Source organism: Triticum aestivum, chromosome 1B (assembly GCF_018294505.1).
Source record: "Triticum aestivum cultivar Chinese Spring chromosome 1B, IWGSC CS RefSeq v2.1, whole genome shotgun sequence".
In the NCBI taxonomy this organism is placed as follows: domain Eukaryota; kingdom Viridiplantae; phylum Streptophyta; class Magnoliopsida; order Poales; family Poaceae; genus Triticum; species Triticum aestivum.
This window is the reverse complement of record NC_057795.1, coordinates 386,359,348-386,375,545: the sequence shown is the minus strand read 5'-3', so window position 1 is coordinate 386,375,545 and position 16,198 is coordinate 386,359,348. Positions and strand designations below refer to the sequence as shown.

At 43.7% G+C, this 16,198-nt stretch overlaps 1 long non-coding RNA gene across 13 annotated transcripts; it reads right to left on the bottom strand.

The window, feature by feature from the left end:
* Nucleotides 1-7,059: 7,059 nt before the first annotated feature.
* On the bottom strand, nucleotides 7,060-13,264 carry LOC123126037 (uncharacterized). Of its 13 annotated transcripts, none has more exons than XR_006461542.1 (10): nucleotides 12,567-13,263; nucleotides 12,243-12,473; nucleotides 11,737-12,037; nucleotides 11,407-11,526; nucleotides 10,085-10,249; nucleotides 9,103-9,207; nucleotides 8,496-8,663; nucleotides 8,264-8,390; nucleotides 8,102-8,174; nucleotides 7,060-7,453 (listed from the first exon to the last, which is right to left on the bottom strand). It is a non-coding gene; the product is annotated as an uncharacterized lncRNA (long non-coding RNA). The 13 variants fall into 13 exon arrangements; XR_006461550.1 differs by having other exon boundaries at nucleotides 8,544-8,663; XR_006461558.1 differs by having other exon boundaries at nucleotides 8,587-8,663.
* Nucleotides 13,265-16,198: the final 2,934 nt, after the last annotated feature.

Sequence of the window (16,198 nt, the reverse complement as noted above, 5' to 3'; positions counted from 1 at the left end):
GGGGTTCATCTAAGGTGCCCTCAAAGGGTATTCTGCAAACCTCGCAGAATTCTGCTAATGTCATCTCTTTAACAACGTCATATAAATGAAACTCTACTGTTGGAGGTGATTTCTTAGGGAAAAAGTAGAAGTTTTGCACAAAAGTATTTGTGAGTAAGAGATACTGATGACGTTGGTCGTGGAGGAAGTTGGTGAGGCCAGCATTCTCAATCAATAAATAGAAATCTTCATAAATCCCAGCTCTCCTCAAAAAGTCATCGGAAGGCCATTCACAAGGCCGGACCTCCGCGGTGCGAGGTAAATTAAATTTGGGCTTCTGTTCCTCTTCCTTTTGTTTTTCCTTCGAGTTTCGGCTCGACGAGCCCCTCAAAAATCTCTTCATTATTTCTGAAATAATCTGAAGTTTTTAGTAACTTCAAATAAAAGTGAACCAACTTCAAAAAAATTGATAGCAACAACTCCTGCGAGTGCCTAGAGCCTATATAAAGCATTGGAACTACTTGGAACCATATAAATTTGACATGCAAGCTCAAGAACATGGTCACCTATGCAGCACAGATTTGCAATGAATAAAGCACTAGAACAAAAACTAATTGGACCAATGGAGGAGTCACATACCAAGGAACAATCTCCCCAAGCAGTTTTGCGAGAGGTGCTTTGAGCTACGAGATCGAAAATCACAGCAACGGGGCTGGAACTCGTGCTTGAGTTGGTTTTTCGGGTTTGTGTGAGACAAAGGAAGAACATGGGTGCAGGGATAAGTGGAGGAGGGCCACCGTGGGCTCACGAGGTAGGGGGGCGTGCCCAGGGGGGTAGGGCGCGCCCTCCACCCTCATGGCCAGGTGGCAGCTCCCCCCGCGGTGATTTTTGCACAGTAAATTCTCAAATAATTCGGAAAAAATCATATTAAATTGGCATGGCATTCTGAGGACTTTTATTTGCGGGATATTTTTATATTGAGCGGATAAGTCAGGAGACACACAGAAAAATATTATTTTACTTTATTTCTACTAAATAACAGAAAATATAAAGAGGGTACAGAAGGTTGTGCTTCTAGTTTCATCCATCTCGTGATCATCAAAATGAATCCACTAACAAGGTTGATCAAGTCTTGTTAACGGGCTCATTCCGATTAACACGGAACCGGAGAAATTTCGAATAACACTATGTTACCTCAACGGGGATATGGACATCCCCAATAATAAGTATATCATACTTTTTCTTGACAGTAGGGAGAGGAAATTCAAAACCTCCAAATATAATCGATGGAATTTTTCCAATAGAGTTGATACTGTAGACCTGAGGTTGTTTCCTCGGAAAGTGTACCGTGTGCTCATTGCCATTAACATGAAAAGTGACATTGCCTTTATTGCAATCAATAATAGCTCCTGTAGTATTAAGAAAAGGTCTTCCAAGAATAATAGACATACTATCATCCTCGGGAATATCAAGTATAACAAAGTCCGTTAGAATAGTAACGTTTGCAACCACAATAGGCACATCCTCACAAATACCGACAGGTATAGCGGTTGATTTATCATCCATTTTCAAAGATATTTCAGTAGGTGTCAACTTATTCAAGTCAAGTCTACGATATAACACTAACACCGGCTCCAAGATCACATAAAGCAGTTTTAACATAATTTCTTTTAATGGAGCATGGTATAGTAGGTATTCCGGGATCTCCAAGTTTCTTTGGTACTCCACCCTTAAAAGTGTAATTAGAAAGCATGGTGGAAATTTCAGCTTCAGGTATCTTTCTTTTATTAGTAATAATATCCTTCATATACTTAGAATAAGGATTTGTTTTGAGCACATCAGTTAATCGCATACGCAAAAAGATAGGTCTAATCATTTCAGCAAAGCGCTCAAAATCCTCATCATCCTTTTTCTTGGATGGTTTGGGAGGAAAAGGCATGGGTTTTTGAACCCATGGTTCTCTTTCTTTAACATGTTTCCTAGCAACAAAGTCTCTTTTATCACAACGTTGATTCTTTGATTGTGGGTTATCAAGATCAACAGCAGGTTCAACTTCTACATCATTATCATTACTAGGTTGAGCATCATCATTAACATTTTTACTAGGTTCATGATCATTACCAGATTGTGTTTCAGCATCAGACATAGAGATATCATTTAGATTATCAGGTGGTTCAGCAATAGGTTCACTAGAAGTTTGCACAATTTTATCATTTTTCTTTTTCTTCCTTTTAGAAGAACTAGGCATATCAATATTATTTCTTTGAGAATCTTGCTCGATTCTCTTAGGGTGGCCTTCAGGATAAAAAGGTTCCTGAGTCATTCTACCAGTTCTAGTAGCCACTCTAACAGCATAATCATTTTTCTTACTATTCATTTCATTAAGCACTTCTTTCTGAGCTTTAAGTACTTGTTCTACTTGAGTGGTAATCATAGAAGCATGTTTGCTAACAAGTTTCAGTTCACCTCTAATATTAGCCATATAATCACTCAAGCGTTTAATCATAATGGTATTCTGTTTTAATTGTCTACCAAAATAAGCATTAAAGTCATCTTGCTTAAACATAAAGTCATCAAACTCATCCAAGCACTGACTAGCAATTTTAGTAGGAGGGACTTTAGTTTTATCATATCTGTAGAGAGAATTTACCTTTACTACCTGTGTCGGGATGTCGGGAGGTTCTTCATTAAATAAGTAATTGAGATCATATACTTCTTCAACAGGCGGTAAATTAAGACCATGTATTTCTTCAATGGGAGGTAAAATCTTAACATCTTCAGCTTTAATACCTTTTTCTTTCATAGATTTCTTTGCCTCTTGCATATCTTCGGGACTGAGAAATAGAACACCTCTCTTCTTCGGAATTGGTTTAGGAATAGGCTCAGTAATTGGCTCAGGAGCTGGCTCGGGAGTTGGCTCAGGAGGTGCACAATTATTTTCATTTGTCAACATATTATACAATAGAATTTCAGCTTCATCCGGTGTTCTTTCCCTGAAAAGAGAACCAGCACAACTATCCAGGTAATCTCTGGAAGCATCAGTTAGTCCATTATAAAAGATATCAAGTATTTCAGGTTTCTTAAGAGGATGATCAGGGAAAGCATTAAGTAACTTGAGAAGCCTCCCCCAAGCTTGTGGGAGACTCTCCTCTTCAATTTGCACAAAATTATATATATCCTCAAAGCAACTTGTTTCTTATGAGCAGGGAAATATTTAGCAGAGAAGTAATAAACCATATCATGGGGACTTTGCACACAACCAGGATCAAGAGAATTAAACCATATCTTAGCATCACCCTTTAATGAGAACAGAAATATTTTGAGTAAATAAAGGTAGCGCGATCTCTCATTATTAGTAAACAGGGCAGCTATATCATCTAACTTACGAAGATGTGCCACAACAGTTTCAGATTCATAGCCATAAAAAGGATCAGATTCAACCAAAGTAATTATATCTGGATCCACAGAAAAATCATAATAATCCTGATCAGGAACACAGATAGGTGAAGTAGCAAAAGCAGGGTCGGGTCTCATCCTACCTCTAAAAGATTCTTTACTCCATTTAACTAGCAACCTATTACGTTCAAGACTATCCTGGCAAGCAAGAATAGCTTCAGTAGATTTAGCATTAAAAAGGTAACCCTCAGGAATAGCAGGCCTATTTTCATCATCACTGACATCATCGTGTTCAGTTTCAATAATTTCTCTTTCTCTAGACTTAGAAATTTGTTCATCTAGAAATTCACCAAGAGGCACAGTAGTATCAAGTATAGAAGTAGTTTCATCATAAGTATCATGCATAGCAGAAGTGGCATCATCAATAACATGCGACATATTGGAACGAATAGCAGAAGCAGGTTTAGGTGTCGCTAGCTTGTTTATAACAGAAGGTGAATCAAGTGCAGAGCTAGATGGCAGTTCCATACCTCCCCTCGTAGTTGAGGGATAAATAGTTGTCTTAGCGTCTTTGAAGTTCTTCATAGTGTCCAGCAGATATAAATCCCAAGTAACTCAAAGAATAGAGCTATGCTCCCCGGTAACGGCGCCGGAAAATGGTCTTGATAACCCACAAGTATAGGGGATCGCAACAGTTTTCGAGGGTAGAGTATTCAACCCAAATTTATTGATTCGACACAAGGGGAGCCAAAGAATATTCTCAAGTATTAGCAGCTGAGTTGTCAATTCAACCACACCTGGAAACTTAGTATCTGCAGCAAAGTGTTTAGTAGCAAAATAATATGATAGTGGTGGTAATGGTAACAAAAGTAAAGACAACAAAAGTAATATTTTTGGTATTTTGTAGTGATTGTAACAGTAACAACGGAAAAGTAAATGAGCGAGAACCAGTATATGGAAAACTCGTAGGCACCGGATCAGTGATGGATAATTATGCCGGATGTGGTTCATCATGTAACAGTCATAACTTAGGATGACACAGAACTAGCTCCAGTTCATCAATGTAATGTAGGCATGTATTCCGAATATAGTCATACGTGCTTATGGAAAAGAACTTGCATGACATCTTTTGTCCTACCCTCCCGTGGCAGCGGGGTCCTATTGGAAACTAAGGGATATTAAGGCCTCCTTTTAATAGAGAACCGGAACAAAGCATTAGCACATAGTGAATACATGAACTCCTCAAACTATGGTCATCACCGGGAGTGGTCCCGATTACTGTCACTTCGGGGTTGCCGGATCATAACACATAGTAGGTGACTATAGACTTGCAAGATAGGATCAAGAACACACATATATTCATGAAAACATAATAGGTTCAGATCTGAAATCATGGCATTCGGGCCCTAGTGACAAGCATTAAGCATAGCAAAGTCATAGCAACATCAATCTCAGAACATAATGGATACAAGGGATCAAACCCTAACAAAACTAACTCGATTACATGATAAATCTCATCCAACCCATCACCGTCCAGCAAGCCTACGATGCAATTACTCACGCACGGCGGTGAGCATCATGAAATTGGTGATGGAGGATGGTTGATGATGATGACGGCGACGAATCCCCCTCTCCGGAGCCCCGAACGGACTCCAGATCAGCCCTCTCGAGAGAGATTAGGGCTTGGCGGCGGCTCCGTATCGTAAAACGCGATGAAACTTTCTTTCTGATTTTTTTCTCCCCGAAAGCCAATATATGGAGTTGGAGTTGGCGTCGGAGGGCATCCAGGGGGCCCACGAGGTAGGGGGCCGCGCCCAGGGGGGAGGGGCGCGCCCCCACCCTCGTGGAGAGGGTGTGGGCCCCTTGATCTTCATCTTTGGCGAGGATTTTTTATTATTTACTAGTTGACCCGTTGCGCCAAATGGCGCAGAGACCTGCTGAAGACATGTTTTCAATAAAAATAGTTTCATGCTGCAAGAACCTTCAACTAAATCATGCTATTTTTTAAACATGTTTATTATGTTGTTAAATAAGTCTGGGAAAAGGGAAACTTTGCATATGATATGCATATGTTCAGTTTGAAAATATGGGCACTATGATGAGAGAGTAAAGTTGGCATGATTGTATTTTTTTAGCAAGTTTGGAAACATGGTTATCATAATGAGAAATTTGGCCATGCATATTTTTCCTGCAAAAAAGAGGAAAAAAGATAAGAAACCTAAGAAAAAAACATGTCTTTGTTGTGCATATGCGGAGATATAGGGATCAAGAGGTATTAGGATAGTCCATATGTTATTTAGCCCAACCCACGTAGAGCTATGCCTGTGGCCCGTAAGGAGCTGAATATGAAGCGGCAGGGGGCGGAGCCAGCGAAGACTGTTTATCCCTTTCCTTTCTTTCTCAGCTTGTCAGCTGGGTAACAAAATGGCGCAGAGAGCAATCTGAACATATACACATATCCTAGGTGCGAAGAGTATCTTAACCACAGCTCTGGTTTTAGCTGAACACTTGCTTTTTTAGATATAGCAGTACATAAAAACACAATGAACATTTGAATAAGAATTTATTCTTCTGAAATTAATATGTCATGGGACAGAAAATAAAATCCTATATGACCGGGTCGTACGGACCCGATCATGAGACCCACTCCAGCGCTCGCCAACTGCCCGTCCGAATCTTAAGGCAACAGGCGTCTCCTTCCCCGCTTCCCTATTTCACTCCTTATCTCCTCCAACGCCCCCAAAATCCAGCCGCTGGTCATGCCATTCTCGCTACCGCCTGACGGCACAGCGGCGACCGTGCGGCACGACAGCACGTCGTCCCTGATGTACCACCACGGGCTACCCATCCATCTGCTCCGTCACGCGTGAAGTCAGCCATGGCGACGAACTGCACCATGCGCGAAGTCAGCCATGGCGACGAACTACACAACAGCTCGGAGCTGGCACAACGGCTATCCATCGGGCATCCTGATGACGCTGCGTAGTCGGCCATGGAAACAAACTCCAGCCCATCCATCACGCGATTGATCCCCTTTATTGTCGAGGGCATGGATGTGAAGATCAATGTGCGATGTATAGGTCCAGCAATAAGTTTTGTAACAACCTATGTGGTATCTTTCTCTACTACTTCTTTCAACCATCATGGATAGGTGAGGCCCTGAGGGTTTTCAGTAACAAAAATGTGAACTGTTGTGGTCCAGAACTGAACCATGTATATTGGCATAAGGGTATTGATCAGCCTCAAATCCTTTGTTGGCTGGGTGCCACTCTGCCGCTGCCATTTACTTGTTGGAACATAAAAATGACTATATCCTTTTGTTCTGTAACTATATACTTGCTTTGTTACCTGACAATTGGCCAACATGTATTGTCAAACCTTATGAATTTGTCTCTGACAAACCTGGAATGTTCACGCCAAATTGTTGACAACATACCAGGGAAATTGCAAAGAAAATAGTGGACAACAACAAATGTCACAACTCATTTATGCCAAGAGTATACAGTAGGCCACATCTTATAGGGGAACAAAATTCAGAAGAAAAATAAACATGAACTGCCTTTTTTTCAGTTTTTTACAGCACACACCAACAATTTGGCATGAACAGTCCAGAATGACTCTGAAAGATGATCCGAAATGACTGAATATGTTGCCAATACAACGGTGTCATTTAGAGCTCCTGAATGAATAAAAGGTCCAATGAAACTTATGTTTTTCTCAATATAATGGAAAGCAACAACACACAAGTTATATGTTTGAGGATGGTAAACTATTTTCAAAAATGGACATGTATGTGAGCTTGTTAAATCAGCATATAGGTAATTAGGCATACATGCTTGTAGGCGGTATTCTTGGCAGATGAAGATTCCTTTTTATCAGAAGAAAAATGAAAAAAGCATCAACTATCCTACTTGTGTTCCTGATTGTTTGGTCTCGTTGAGTGAAACAAATCTCAGGGACATTTCTACATAGCACTGAATCTTGATAGATACAGACATGCACATCAACAAACTTTAATTTGGTTCTTGTCTTCCTCTTGCCATCCTGCTGATCAACTACCTTTTGGTTCTTCCATGCTCTGTCAATGTATAAGATAATAAATTCAGTACAAGCATATCTAGCAGAATAAATGGTTCGAGTTTTAATCTGGATTTGCAAACAGGGAAGGGGGAACGAGGAGGGGGCGACCACCGCGCCCGGCACCATTGGCGGCAAGGCTCCCAGGGGAAAGTGTTGCAGGTGCGCCATGCCGTCAGGCGGTGGAATGAATGGCATGACCAGCGGCTGGATTTTGGGTGCGTTGGAGGAGATAAGGAGTGAAACAGGGAAGTGGGGAAGGAGACGCCTGTTGCATTAAGATTCGGATGGATAGTTGGCGAGCACTGGAGTGGGTCTCACGATCGGGTCCATACGACTCGGTCGTATAGGATTTTTTTTCCGCATGGGACTGGTATGGACAATGATGGAACATTTATGGTGACACAGTTTTCAGAAATCTTTTTCATTGTCATAGTGGATCTTAGGGAAAATGGACTTTCAATCAACTTCATAGTGGATCTTAGGGAAAAAAATCCTATGCCACTAATTAAGAATCCTATTATACAACACCGACAAGTGCGACCATGTTTTCATCAAAACAATATTACTAATTCTTTTGGTTGCAATGAAACACCAAAAACCTGGCTCGAGTACATCTGAACAATAACATTGTCGGCTATTTACATACCTGTAAAATTACATACTCATATATCAAGCTTCCAAAGTATAAGTATTTTTCAGGTCTGGACAGATTCAAGCGACTGAAAGAATATTATCCTTTTTAGTTAAAATTAAATAGCTTAATCTTCTATCAGATTTACATGGGCCTTAGGGTATAGAACAGACTTACGGTTGGATAGTAATTCGTGAAAACAGAGTAACCAGTGATAATCAAATCCATTACTGCATCAAGGTACTTTTTCACATGATCATGCCATAAAGGCATTCCAGATTTGCAGAAGAAAGGTAGGAAACTCCTACAAAGCAACAAGCAAAACACCCAGATTCAGAGCAGCTGGGAACGAATAAATTCAGAAATAGATAATTAGTAAACATTGAGATTGCACGTGTTCTATTGCTACCTGCCTTCTCTTGTTAAGTAACTCATTCAAAGACAGATAGTAGCTCACTGATTAGTAGGTGGTGGTGTTCTAGATGCTCTTCCCTTCTCACCTTGGGCTCTCTGAATAAGTGATTATGTATTACCAAATCCAATGATGGCTAGCTCCATGAAGATCATACCTGTACCACTGCAAGCAAGCAAGCAAGCTGTTAGATCTATTTGTCCATATAAGATAGGAGTAGGAATACATGCATATCCTGCTATATGTCATTCAAAATTTCATTTTTCGAATATGCTAGCCTGCTAATTGCATTGGGACAAATTTGTAGAAGAAGCCCTAATTAGCTTGTTCGGCGCTTAGGCAATAAAAAATAATAATAACGGAATTAGCATCGATCTATCAGCCTGCTTAAGTGAGTTTCGTAGTGGAGTGTTCCTTGCAGTTCAGGAGCACACCATGGATTCTTGGTCATTTAAATAAAGAGCTTTTTCTCACTTACTCTATTATAATGTGATTGCTAGATCATGTACTAAGTGTGTTGAAAAGAGAAGTTATTTTGCAGTCAAAATAAAAAACACGAGTAATCCAAACCAAACCAAGAGCTGAGGTGGTGACGAACACTCACCTCGACCTTGTCGAGCTTGCCCTTATTCAGAACCTTGAAAAGGGTGAATCCAGCGGGCGTCTCGAACGACATCAACATCTCCAACCAAGTAGCAACTCAACTCACCTAGATAAAAGCACACCACACAACGAAATCAAAACAAATACCAAAAATTGCAAAGACATGAGAAATGATCAGCATGGCAATATTGTTCAGCAGTCAAACAGTGCCAAAATGATACATTGAGAAATCTATATTGGCCTATAACACATGAATATTCCAACGTTAGTCCTGGGACTGCATCGACCACAATACAAAAAACATTAAATAAATTTGACACATCTTGTCAGTGGAATAAATTTAGAACATATTGTACAATAAATTTGACACATCTCGTCAGTGGAATAAAGTTCGAAGTTATTGTACGCCTTTTGTTATGTGTCCATCATAGTTCAAGGCATCACAATAGTTTTCATTTGCTATCATATTTAGTTTTATTAACCACTGCAGATTGTATCATGTTGCATGCAGTACACCATAGACTCCGAAGCACAACAATGAAATGTGTGATTAACCATAGAGGATGATAATAATAATAAAAGAGACACATTAGCTAAAACAATAAATACATACATCACATAATCGTTGTATTTATCAGTGGCAAACAAGGAGAACTATGCAAGGAAATAAACCAACCAAATCAGTGGCGTGGAAGGCTAAAGATAACATGGTGAAGAAAAAACATGGAAGCAAGACGGGAAGCAAACTAATGAGCTAAGTAGCATGACATCTAAGTCAGCATCCAACATAGAAGCAAGATGGGAAGCAAACTAAAGACCAGTTTGACCACGATTGAACGGCCATCAAAGGAAGCGATCGGGGGAGCCTTCTCCATGCGAGTTGGCTAGCCTCATTATTGTTTTAAATGAATAGATTGCATCGATGAGAAAGAGATTTGTTCATATGGCACAGGGATTCTCTCTAGTGTGCTTATATTTCTTACCTCGAGAACCATGGCCTCTAGGATCAACGAGTTGATGCTGCCGTAGGTCTGACTGATCCAGGGACAGCAAGCCACAAGATCTCCAAGTAATCGGAATCAAAACAATCTGTCCTATCCTCAGTTTTAGACTTCCAGTCACCGGAAACTACATGGCCAAAATCTGATCTTCATAGAGCATAGCGAAAAAATAAATAAGCAAAAGGGTTACCCCTGGAAATGCAGTGTATGTTGCAAAATAGTCGAGCTCATTATAAACAAATACATAACAGATGCACCATTAATTGCTAAGTTGTTTAAATTTTTGGAATAGAATCATGTGGCCCAAACATATCTTGTATTGCCATTTACGGAATAAAGGAAATCGAAAAAAATTAACAATAATTTATCTTCCATCCTAACAAAAATGGGGTCGCCGGCCTTGATGCTCTTTCTAGATGGAAAGTGCCATCGTGGAGAAACTTTTAAAGAAAAACAATAGAGAACGAACGCCCCTCAGAAGAGTTCAGATAGTTTCCTAAAAAACAGAGCATAATAAATAATAAACAACCATATGTTCACTTGTTCAGGATGTTTTCGGTCATACAGACCGCATTTCTGGTCCCTTTCCCACTATATCTTAACAAGTTCTCTGATCACAGCTACACGATCATGTGTCATAAAAATACCAGTTTTGTAGAGAACTTGTCGCCAAATGGTGTATCATTATCAAGAAAATTTGGATGAAGGACTGCCAATTCAGCACATGTGTTTAATCTTACCCAAGTGTTTGAACCCCCCAAAGCATCTCATACTAATTCCTTGTCTTCAAATATCATTATGGATGGAAAAGAAAAAACAATGCATTAACCAAATACGTGATGCACTTGCTACTGAAAATTACAACGAGTGCACATCAATTAAGCTAAAGAATTTGCAAAAAATGCCTACGACAAGGGACAGAATCTTCAATGAACTGAAATTGCTCTTTACAATGGTGTTTCAACTAATACCACTATTTTCTACGTACTATTAAGTTCTTAATTCTTTCATTTTACAACAGAGAGGATTTTTTGGTCTATTGGTACATATGCTTTATGTCTTTCAGATTCCACCAAGATTATGATAGGACTTGGAGTTACAGGTAAGCTGTAGTCTGTAATAGGTACTATAGTCTGTAAGAGGCACAATGATTTTTAGAGGCACAACGATGAAACATTATTTTTCGAGGGAAGTTGCTTAATGTAAGGAACAAAATATTTGAACCTAGCTACAGACCAATATCAATCTCTATAGGCGGGAATTGGAATGAAGATTGAGAGAGTTGAGGAGACGGAGAAACATACCTAGTACAAATTCCATTGCAGCCTTCTTTCATTTCCCTCGTCACCGATAAGCACGTTGCTGACATTAGGTGCCAAGTTGCCTCTTGAATATCCACGAGGAATAGCAGCAACAAGAAAACCCTGAAATTGTATTTAAATGGCTCAGCTAACTAACCATGGTGTAGCACAAATAAAATGGCCATATCTAGGCAAGATGTTTCGGCCAAAAACTAATGCAACATTGCAGCATGGTACGCGAAAATGCAGGAAAATAGCAGAAGGTACTGAAAGGACATGGGACACACATAGCCTATGGGGACAAACGAAATTGCTAATGGTGATACTTATTACCTGAACAGACATTCACATTCATTGGTGTGGCACTTAGTCGTAACTAAAATGCACGGATATAACAAAATATTGGTGATCCACAGTAATAGACACTTGAAGCCCCATGTTGTAATTGTAACTGAGCATAGATATAAAAATATATTACAGATTAGATATTTATTTAGGAATCAATGAAGAACAAGCAGGTTCAACTCTTCCCCTTCCTTCTCTGGAAGCAAACTGGGGATGCATTGCTCCCTGTATGGTTCAGCAAGGAAGTCTACAACTAATCCCAGCATGATAGATCAATCCCATACAATGCCTGAAACCAGCAAACACCAGGATGGTGATTAGAACTCTGAATTTACACACAGATTAAGGAGAAACACACACAAAGCTTTGATACAAAGTTCAGTTAGGGTCCTCTCCGAGGAAAAGGTAGCCCCTCCTCACCGTCATCCTTCTAGAAAGTGCATAAACTTGGACTTATAATTAAGCTAGAAGCAGAACAAGAAAAGAGCAAAAACCTCATGCTGCTTGCACTCGTCGCCGGGCTACTTCACCCTGTCGTTAGCCTCCTCACCCTCCCCTGCATCTCCCCCCATTGCAACCAAGAACCATCTGGAGCTGTAACCTCGCTGCTCTCAGGCCAACTTGCTCAGTAGTTTATCATTCAAGTTAAGCAATGCTCGAGGAACTCCACCAACCAAAAAAAGTTGCAGTTCACACTAAACAACATCCTCATAGAGTCACAACCCCTATCATATCCCATGATTTCCATGGGAAAGAACTCATCAGGGCACAACATTTCATTAAACAGTAAGAGATAAGGAAAGGAAAAGGCCATTCACCTGAGCTTCAAATGCAAGACCGACGAGAAAATCAGGCAAGATCAATAAGAGGACTAATACTTAGCAGCAGGAAGAACAAACTGAAGAAAAAGAACTCGTTACGACACAAGCATTTCATCAAACAGTTTATAGGCAAATATGAGAAGAGCCATTTCATCTTAGCTTTGAAGGCAAGAACTCGTGCAAAGGGGAATGCAGTGGAGAGAAGCACTCCGGGAGGTCGATGGCAAGCAAGGCCGTGGCGACAGCAACGACGCAGGAAAGCGGTGGCGTCGGGGAGAGGAGGAGCGAGCGCTGATGCATCCTTTGCTTGGGAGCGGATATGTATCGCAGGATACCGCGCGCTCTCCGACAATCCCATTGTGCCCCTGCATCGAACTCCTCTGCTCTGCTCTGGCGGCTGTGCTCCTCCGGCAACCCCACCTCCTGCTCGCCTCGCACCTCCTAACCCCTCATCCAACCCCCTCCTCTGCTCCCCCGGATATCCTCCCACCGCCAGCAGGGACGCGGTATGGCAGGTGGAGAGGAGGCGGCCGGCGCGTTTGGGGAGGAAGGGAGGGAGAGGGGAGGCGGCAGGTGGAGAGGAGGCGGCCGGCGCGTTTGGGAAGGAAGGGAGGGAGAGGGGAGGCGGCTGCATCAATTTGGGAGCGCTGGAAAGGGTAGGGTTTGTGCGGGGCGGTGACCAATGGGCGTGGCTCTCGCACGATCTCCCGCAAACGACGCGATGTGCACGCGGCGTGCAGGGATAGGGTGCGCACGCACCACGAAACGGTTGACCCAGCCAACCAGCACATCGCATGAGCCCACACGTCATTGGGCAATGCGAGGTTACCACGCGGTGAAAACGAGGAGCTCAACCATCCGACGTTCCAGATCACGCAGAAGACTATTTTGACCACCATCCAACGGCCAACGAAGGCTGAAATCGAGAGAGCATCCTGGAGGTGAGTTGGCTAGCCTCTGTATTGTTTTAAATTATAAGATATTTCATGGAGTTTCAGGTCATTTCGAGAACTTTTGTTTTCTGCACATAAAACAACATCATGGCAATTCTTCTGAAAATAGCGTCAGTCCGGGTTAGTTCCATTCAAATCATACAAGTTAGAGTCCAAAGCAATGGCAAAAGTTTTTGGAAAAGTAGATACGACGGAGACGTATCAACCCCCTCCCCTGCCCCTGCGGGGCCGAGACAGGAACGAGCCGGAGTAGGCGACGACGCGGCGTGCCGCGTCGTCGCATGCGGAGGCGAGTCCGTCACATCCGTTACCCCACTATCTATCTTAGGGGTGTGGCTCTGGGGTGTGTGCGGTGGGGGTGGAGACAGAATAACCGCATTGCGTCCTGTCAAAACCTAGCGCAGCAATGCGGTAGCGCGAGGCCGAGCAGGGGGAGGGGGGGTCGGGACCCCCCTCCCATCCCCCTGCGAGGCCGAGAAAGGAATGAGCCGGAGCAGGCGATGATGCGGCATGCCGCGTCGTCGCATGCGGAGGCGAGTCCGTCACATCCGTGACCCCACTATCTATCTTAGGGGTGTGGCTCTGGGGTGTGTGCGGCGGGGGTGGAAACAGAATAACGCATTGCCTCCTGTCAAAACCTATCACGCACCAATGCGGTAGCATGAGGCCGAGCAGGGGGGAGGGGGGAGGGACCCGCTCCCCTCCCCCTGCGAGGCCGAGATAGGAACGAGCCGAAGCAGACGACGACGCGGCGTGCCGCGTCGTCGCATTCGGAGACGAGTCCGTTATTGTCGGCGTTCTGGGAACGGGGGTCCCCAGACTTGCCTGCCTGCGGCCTGCGGCGTGGCTCAAGTGGTGGCCTAGTGCGGCCCATCTTCATCTGCTCAAGCTCAAGACCCTCGCGAGGGGCCAAGCCTTGCTGGGCGGACGACGGAAGGCTTCCTCAGGGCCGGCCTCGCCAGGCTAGCTTGCGAGGAGGCGGAGAGATCAAGGCAAGGGTACCTCGCGAGGTGCTCATGACGCAAGCCATGACGATCGAGACCAGGCGGGCGCCAGGCGAGCACCGGCCTGTGCAGTGTCCTTGTTTCCTCTTTGGTGCAAAGGGGGCAAGCGCAGGCACGGAGTACCAAGGCATCAAGTAAAGGTTACCATTTCAGTGCAACGAGACCAAGACCAGCAGAGCAGCAGGATGGAGGTCACCATGGAGCCCAAGACGGCGTCATCGCCATTGCCTTTGGCAACCGAAGACCAACTTTAGTCAGGATAAGCTGTACTAGATGTTCCCCTTTAAAATGGCCGTTGTTGGCGCCGTTCCTGCTCAATATTGGGGAAGAGGACCAGGGCCTATATATATATAGGGCTAGCCACCATAGGATCTGGGATCGGATCTTTCCCAAGCAGAACAACACACCACCACAAGAACACCCCTCACGAGGCTGTTCTTCCTCTGTACTATTCATCATCAGCCCTCTAAGGCAATCCACTCACCACACACTGGAGTAGGGTATTACATCACAATGGTGGCCTGAACCAGTATAAACCTTGCGTCCCTTGGTTGTTCATTGTGTAGCTTAGATTCTCAGCGAGGTGTTGGAACGTGGATTGGTAGGGGAGAGATCTCCGCGCGCACCCCAAATGTCGAACCTTAAGGGTTTTGCCGGAACCCCACACCCGACAGTCACATCCGTGACCCCACTATTTATCTTAGGGGTGTGGCTCTGGGGTGTGTGCGGTGGGGGTGGAAACAGAATAACGCATCGTGTCCTGTCAAAACCTATCGCGCATCAATGCGGTAGCGCGAGGCCGAGCAGGGGGGGTGGTCAGGACCCCCCCCTCCCCTCCCCCTGCGAGGCCGAGACAGGAACGAGCCGGAGTAGGCGACGACGCGGCGTGCCGTGTTGTCGCATGCGGAGGCGAGTCCGTCACATCCGTTACCTAGGGTGGCAATGGGTCGGGTTTGGGGCGGGTGGAGCTGGTCCAAATCCAACCCATGACCCATCTTCCTACCCTCTGCCCATCCACCAAATTATCCATGGGCACAACTTGTGCCCATTCCCAAACCCGCTGGATACCCACATACCCATGGAGCTCCATGGGCATAGAAAAGTCAGCATGAAGCCTTCCCAAAGATCAAATTAACTCATCATCATTCACTCACAAATGTCAACATAAAGCTACATGCATAAGTAGGCAACAAGTAATACGACAAGTATTTAAGTGTGACATACTAGAGGTTGATTTTGCAGCATATAACTTATGGCACCAGTTGCATATTGCCTGCCATTTCCCATTGATTCGTTCTTTCTATTATCATTGGCATATGGCCCACATGTTATACGGGTATCCATTGGATATCCATGGAGCACAAACTATAACCGTGTCCAACCCAGCTGTTCGTGGGTATCCATAGCCATGGACCCATGGGCAGAAATGTGCTCCATACCCTTGCCCAATCGGGTCGGGTATCCATGGGTATCCATATCCATGGATAAAGTTTCCACCCCTACCGTTACCCCACTATCTATCTTAGGGGTGTGGCTCTAAGGTGTGTGTGGTTGGGGGTGGAAACAGAATAACCATATTGCGTCCTTTCAAAACCTAGTGCAGCAATGCAGTAGTGCGAGGCTGCGTAGTGGGGGGGGGGGTCGGGACCCCCTCCCCTCCCCCTGCGAGGCC